This window comes from Jaculus jaculus, chromosome 15, assembly GCF_020740685.1.
Source record: "Jaculus jaculus isolate mJacJac1 chromosome 15, mJacJac1.mat.Y.cur, whole genome shotgun sequence".
Classification (NCBI taxonomy): Eukaryota; Metazoa; Chordata; class Mammalia; order Rodentia; family Dipodidae; genus Jaculus; species Jaculus jaculus.
Genome location: NC_059116.1, coordinates 68,606,141 through 68,613,948, shown reverse-complemented (window position 1 = coordinate 68,613,948; position 7,808 = coordinate 68,606,141). Strand labels below are relative to the sequence as shown.

Below are 7,808 nucleotides of genomic sequence, written 5' to 3'. Positions count from 1 at the left end.
AGACTAGCTGAATAAGAACTGACCACTTTATTTTGAGTCTTGCTTTTTTATTTATTTATTTATTTTAAGAGAGAGAGAGAATGGACACGTCAGGGCCTCCAGCTGCTGCAAACGAATTCCAGACACATGTGCCACCCCCTTTGTGCATCTGACTTATGTGGGTACTGGGGAATCAAACCTGGGTCTTTAGGCTTTGCAGGCAATTGCCTTAACTGCTAAGCCATCTCTTCAGCCCAAGTCTTGCTTTTTATAATCGTGTCATTTCTATTTACTCAGGGTTTCTTTAATAGCTTTGTAAAGGAATTTTACCATTTTATCCAAAAAGGTGCCATCCTTGCGCAGAGGCAATGCTAATCTTCTCTGTATTGTTCCAATTTTAGTATATGTGCTGCTGAATTGAGCACTTTCTATTTTTATGAAAGAGAATGTGTGAGAGAAGAGAGAGAGAATCAGCATGACAAAGCCTCCAGCCACTGCAATCAAACTCCAGATGCTGTACCAGCTCGTGTGCAGGTGCGACCTTGCCCTTGCATCACCTTTGTGCATCTGACTTACGTGGGATCTGGAGAATTGAGCATGGGTCCTTAGCCTTTGCAGGCAAGTGCCTTGACTGCTAAGCCAATTCTCCAGTCTTATCTTTTTAAAATCTGAGCCTCCTGTCAAGAAATGCAATTGATATTGCACATTGACTCCACATCCAAAAAAGTCACTATCTAATATATTCAGATTCCCTCCAGAGTTTATTTTCTTTGTAGACAAAGATATCACTCATGAGATGTTAATATTTTCTATGAGAATATTTGGCACATGAGTTCAGATAGTTTAGTTGGCGTCTGCAATGTTTTGTCACTTGAAGAGTTTCTTCTCCTGAGAAGGGGGCATTACCACATACAGGGCAGACTATGCATCAGTGGCTGCTCTCTGTTGCTCAGACTCAAGCAATAAGCTGCACTGGGGATACAGCTTACTTGGTAGAGCGCTAGCCTAGCACGCATTACAAAGACCTGGGTTTCATCACTAGCACTGCATAAAACCACGCATGGTGGAACACACCTCCTACCACTTGTGAGATAGAGGAAGATCAGGAGTTCAAGGCCATCCATAGCAACTTTGGGATAGATGAGACCCTGTCTCACAAAAACAACTCAAACAGGGCTGGAGAGATGGCTCAGAGGTTAAAGGCACTTTCTTGCAGAGCCTAACAGCCTGGGTTCAATTCCTCAGTACGCACATAAAGCCAGATGTGCAAAGTGGCTTGTGCATCTAGAAGTTCTTTGCAGTGGTCGGAAGCCCTGGTTCTCTCTGTCTCTCTAATAAATAAAACATATTTACCAAAAAAAAAAAAAAAAAAAAACCTCACAGGCTAGAGAGATGGCTGAGTGGTTAAGGTGCTTGCCTCCAAAGTCAAAGACCTCGGTTCAATTCCCCAGGACCCGTGTAAGCCAGATACACAAGGTGGCACATGCATCTAGAGTTCACTTGCAGTGGCTGGAGGTCCTGGTGTGCCCATTATCTCTCTCTCTACCCCCTCCCCCAGCCTCTTTCCCTCTCTCAAATAAATAAATAAAAAATTTTTAAAAAGTTTACAGAAACATGAAATAGAACATACTACTTATAAACTATTTTTCCATTCCCCACTATGTAAAAGTATTTCACTAGTGAAAATAAAAAAAAGGGAAGACCAAATGTGTGAGCAATGCAGGAACAAAGCAAGGCAGAGCCTTCTGAGATCAGTGCCAGTGACGGTGTGGGGCAGTCAGTGAATTTCCCAATCCATTTTCAGGAGGGGTGAACAGAGGAATCCAGTGGGTAGAGATATCACAAAGGTACTATTTATGTTCCTTCTCCCTGCTCAACCTTCCTTGGAACCAGCCCATTGTAAGGCTGACTCTGTAATGATGGAAAGGTGATGGTGAACAGATCCAGGCTATTTGGGCACCCTTCCATGTCAAGAGAAAGAACACGTGTCTTTATCCCACAGTCCTCAGCTAGCAGACTGGGGACATGGCTCTCTCAGTTGGTAGAGTGTCATGCCTGAGTGCCATGGCTTGATTCTCAGCACCACATAAACCCATGTGATGCTGCATGCCTGTAATCCTAGCATTCAGGAGGCGGAGACAGGAAGAATCATCAGTTCAAAGTCATTTTCAGCTACCTAAAGAGTTCAATTTCAGTCCGGGCTCCATAAGGTCCTGTCTGAAAATAAGAAAAAAGACAAGCAGAGTTATGAGCTGGAGATTTTGAAAGCATCCTGATGGGACCTACTTGGGTCTATTGCTCACCTGTAGATCAACTGCATGTGTAAGGGAATGAATGCAATGTGCTAACTGGCACTGCTGAGCTCAAGCTACCATCGGAGGCTGGGCAGGAACACATGCCTCAGGATCCTCAAGCATGCATCGAGATGGATGGAAAGGCAGTCGTGCGTGCTGGAGAGGCATTCGCGAACGTCCGCCGTCTGGCTCAGGCTGCATAACAGATACCATAGGCTGTACAAACAATAGACATATCTGGAAGTTTCAGACACTGGAAGTCCAAGATCAAGGGGCTAACACAGCCCATATCTACTGGGCTTTCTCCTCAGTTTACGTACATTCATTTTATTACCTGCGTCCTCACATGGCTGACAGCAGGGAGGAGAACAGGCTTTCACGTCTGTTTATCTATTTTTTATTTTTAAGTGTTATTTGTGTGTGTGTGTGTGTGTGTGTGTTTGTTTAGGTACATGCATGCCAGGGTGTGTGGGTGGAAGTGAAAGGGCAGCTTTGGGTATTTCTCCTCTCCTCTCCTCTCCTATCTTCTTTTCAGACAGTGTCACCCTTGTTTGGCCACTGACGCTCCAGTCTGTCCCCTCTAGAGCTCCCAGATTCTCCCAGCTCTGCCTCTCCTTGCTGCGGGTGCACTGGGATTGCAGACAAGTGCAGTATTTGTGTCCAACTTTATATGGGTGCCGAAGAGGACTGAATTCAGGTCGGCAGGCTTGCAAGCAAGTGCCTCTAACAGCTGAGCCATCTCCGGTCTTCCCAGTCCCTCGTCTCTCTTCCTACAGGGGCACTATCTCATTGGATGTTCTACCCAGTGACCTAAAGACATCCCAAAGGCCCCTCTTAAAACCATTATGTTAGGAGTTGGAATTTAAACACATGAACTTAGGAGGGGCACAAACATTCAGTCCGTAACATCCGCTGCACCCTTACTTCCCAGAGACTCCTGTCACTCAGAGGGTGTTTGATGTAGTTGTAGACATTTTCTAACAAGCCCAATGTCTGATATCCAGACACTTTACGTGGGAGAAAACTTGAAGCAGATCGGATGACAAAGATAGGTAATTATACAAAGTAGTCACCTGATCCCAAATCACATGATCATTTAGCCACAGGTAACATCACTGAGCCACACCACAGTATGGCAGTGATATTACTCTGAGGGCTAAAACATCTCAGCTCTGTCCAGTTCTGAAGAAGAAAACAGATGTTTAACTGGCTTTGATGACAATTTCACCAAAACATTAACTATTACAGCATGAGTTATCAACAACATGACCGAAAAGATAAGTTTCAGTTCCTTCTAATGAGGCCAACTAAATTAGCTGCTGCTAGCTATAATTATCAAAATTATAGTGAAACGGGAAGGCATTCTTTACAGGGTTTCAGGAATTTCTACCGATTATAGACCTGTTATTAAAATAAAATTACAGCAAGTTAATAAGCCAAATGAGTATTTTTCATAAAAGTCCAGTAAGCAGTCCCTTCCAGCCTCAAAAGTTAAAGGGGGTGGGGATGGAAACCACAGGTCATTGTTTCCCCTTAAATTAGAGCTAGCCAGCTACCCAATGCTTACTGAGAACATGAGCCTTTTTTTCAAGCTCAAATCTTCCTGCTAGGCAAGAGTGGGTAGCACACACCACCACCCCACCCCCCAGGTTTGCACACAGAAAATCCAAGATGCAGCCTCACGAAAACTCTCTTATCAGAGCATGAAATCCTCTCAACAGTGGAACACTCACCACTGACCCACCTTTAAGTTAGGTGTGCTGCTGTTGCTGATGTAGGTTAAGGGTCCCCAGACCAAGAAGACAAAAGCCAACATCTAAGCCTACACCAGACACAGGCCTCCTTCTGGCATAGGCATCACATAGTGTTTTTGGTCTTTTATTTTATTTAGTTATTTATGACAAAGAGATAGATAGAGAGAATGGGCGCGCCAGGGCCTTCAGCCACTGCAAACGAACTCCAGACGCATGTACCACCTTGTGCATCTGGCTTACGTGGGTCCTGGAGAATCAAACCTAGGTCCTCTGGCTTTGCAGGCAAGTGTCTTAACCACTAAGCAATCCCTCCAGCCCCTTTTATTTTACTTTTAATATATTTTTTTAAATTTACTTGAGAGCGACAGACACACAGAGAAAAACAGATAGAGGGAGAGAGAGAGAATGGGCGCGCCAGGGCTTCCAGCCTCTGCAAACGAACTCCAGACGCGTGCGCCCCCTTGTGCATCTGGCTAACGTGGGACCTGGGGAACCAAGCCTCGAACTGGGGTCCTTAGGCTTCACAGGCAAGCGCTTAACCGCTAAGCCATCTCTCCAGCCCTACTTTTAATATTTTTATTGAGAGAGAGAGAGAGAGACAGTGAGAGAGGCAAACAAAAAAGCATGGGTGCTCTAGGGGCTCTAGCCACTGCAAATGAAGGAACTCCAGACGCATGTGCCCCCTTGTGCATCTGGCTTGTGTGGGGTACTAGGGCGTGGAACCTGCAGGCAAGCACCTTAACAACTAAGCCATCTCTCCAGCCGTTTTTGGCCTATCAAATCTGCTCTGTCTTCAATTGGGGCAATACTTACTGAGAACGTGAACCTTTTTCTCTGAACACTAAAAGGAGCATGCAGCCCACAACGGACATAGTCTAGAGGTTACCTAGGAGGACCTGTACCCTAAATTCCTTCTCTGCCACCATCACGGGGATCCATCAGTAGAGAGGAGCAAAGCGTCTGTCTGTCTTCAGGCTGGGATTACAGCCAGCGGTAGAGCACTTGCCTAGCTTGAACCAGGCCCTGGGTCCAACCACCAGCACCGCACGAGAGACGGAGTTGGGGAAGGACAGAAGGAGGGGCAGATGGAGAAGAAGAGAAAGATGAAGAAAGAACTTCCATCTTCTGCAGTCCTCTAATAAGTTGCTATATTAACCTCTTTTTGCTGTGGCCAAATCTGCCAGGAAGCAGCTTTAGGAAGAAAAGGGTTTATTTTGGCTTATGGTTCCAGGCCACAGGTCCCACACAGCAGGGAAGGCAAGGCAGTAGGAGATGGAGGTCTGCTGATCATACTGCACTGGCAGCCAAAAAAAAAAAAAAAAAAATGGGGGGAGGGAGGTGAATAGGAAGTGGGACTTGGGCCGGAAAACTTCAAGGCCCATTCTCAGTGACCCACTTCCTCCGGCGCAACTCCATCTCCTAAAGTTTCCACACCCTTTCCAAACAGCGCCACCAGTCACCCACCCAGTGTTTAGACCCACGAGCCTCTGGGAAACATTGCACATGCACATCTTAACAGTTGCCTCTACTTTTGAGACATAGAATCTGATTCTGGGCAACCAAGAGCTTAGCTGGGGAGAAGCAAGTTAGGTATCTATGAAAGGATGGAGCCAGTAGGTGGATGAGGGGAAGTGAAGTGAAGAAAGGCCTGAGACCAGCTTAGCACCTTTGCTACAGTCCTGTCTTCCTCACAACCATCCTCAGTTCTCTGCCCTTCTAAGTCCTTTCCCCTCATCGAGAGCAGTCTGCCTCCAGGCTTGCCATGTCACGGCACCTCTGCAGTGTCTGCTCTTTGCCTCTGGCCCAGGACACCTGTATACGTGTCTCAACAGCCTTGCATCGGTCTGCCTAGTATGCCAGAACAATATGCCACAAACTGACTACTTAGAACAACACATTACCTTCCAGTTATGGAGACTCGAAGTCCAAGATCCAGGTTGGCTTCTGAAGCCTCTCTCCACACCTGTTCTGCCGTCACATGGTTGTCCGTCTGCACATCTGCGTCCCAAGCTCTTCTTACAAGGATGCCAGTTTTATTGGACTAGAATCTACTCTAATAACTCAATTTAGCTTGCTTTTTTTGGTTTTTCAAGGTAGGGGTCTCACTCTAGCTCAGGCTGACCTGGAATTCACTGTGTAGTCTCAGGGTGGCCTCGAACTCACAGCGATCCTCCTACCTCTGCCTCCCGAGTGCTGGGATTAAAGGCGTGCGCCACCACGCCCGGCTTAGCTTACTTACTTTTTGAAAGATCCTCGCTCCACACACAGTCTCTCTCTCTGGAGTACTAGGCCTTGAACTGCACCACTTGAAATGGGGGGAAACAGTTCAACCTGTTACAGTAGCTGACTTCTAAGGCGGTTGACTCCCCTACTGAAATCCTGTCCCTCGCTCTGCTTCCCCTTTATCTTGTTCAGAGATGGCACTCCTGGAGGTAGAATTTTCTAGTGGAAGTCCTTCCGGAAGCCTTTAGGTAGATGTAAATTTCAAGGCTGACCTCTCAGATTAGGGCAAAGTTTCTTTGCTTTATCAGGGGGCGTGGCATCCACATCCCCATGTCCCACATGGATTGGGGCCCCACTGGCTTCGGAGTTGACATTAATCACAAACTTCCCACCGTGATACCTGGAGGAGACTTGGCCGACGAATACTGAGTGGGTTGTGGGCATGAGCATCATGAATGGCACCACGGCTTCTGCTGAGGCCTGGGCTTGCCTCGGCCACAAGTTTGATCTGACGTGTGACAAGCACTCATTGGTACATGGGTGAGGTGTTGGAGGACGAAATTTTTCTGAGGACCTTGAGGACATGGCTGCCTTAGAGAAGGACTATGAGAAGGTGGGTATGGATCCTGTTGAGGGAAAGAAGAAGGAAGAAGAGGAGGAACACAAATTATTCATCTCTTTCCACCCTGGATGCATCATGCCTCCAGAACATCAGCTGTAACCTTAGCTGACAGGCATCAAAGTTTTCTGATCAGATTGTCTTCAGTCAATGACAATCATGCCTGTCTTTTCCATGTGTACCTGTAAGATTTTTACATAACATCTACTAAAGGCTTTAAGGAAAGAAAGAGAGAGAAGGAGGAAGAGGATGGGCTGAACAGATAGCCCAGCAGTTAAGGCACTTGCTTGCAAAGTTTGATGCCCCAGGTTCAATTCCCCAGTACCCACATAAAGCCTGATGCACAAAGTGGCACATGCATCTGGAGTTTGCAGTGGCTAGAGGCGCTGGTGTGCCCATTGTCTCTCTCTCACTCGTTTATAAATAAATAAGTAAAATATTTTAAAAAGAAGAAGGAGGAAGAGGAAGAGGAGGGGAAGGAGAAGAAAAAGAAAGGAGAGGAGAGAAAAAGGAAAAGAGCAGGCAGATAGGTCTGGGTTTCTAACTGGGAACTTTGAATTACCCACCTTTGGCCTGCTGGTTTTTATGAGAAGCTAGAGATCCTGGCAAAGACCAGCCTTCCATCAACAGCTGCCAACCAGTGCCACTGGCTATAAATGAAAGCATTCCATAATTAAAGAAGGGATGGGCCGCCACCGTCGAAATCAAAACTAAAGTCTTCCAAGCACTCAGGAGGTAGAGGCAGGAAGATCAGGAATCCAAAGCCATGCTTATCTACATGGTGCTTTTGTGGCCAGCCTAGGTTACATGAGACCTTGTCACAGAAAAATATCCCCGAAAATAACTGACTGCCACTTCCACAACGCATAAACTACAACCCATGGGGAATACCTGCACCCCACTGAGGAGCATGGGGCAGGGATGAGGGAAAAGAGGGTA

General features: G+C 46.5%; 1 non-coding gene across 1 annotated transcript; it reads right to left on the bottom strand.

Annotated features, from left to right (window-relative positions):
• Positions 1–297: 297 nt before the first annotated feature.
• LOC123455155 lies at positions 298–404 on the bottom strand. Its single transcript, XR_006633714.1, has one exon. It is a non-coding gene; the product is annotated as a U6 spliceosomal RNA (small nuclear RNA).
• Between the last annotated feature and the right edge of the window lie 7,404 nt (positions 405–7,808).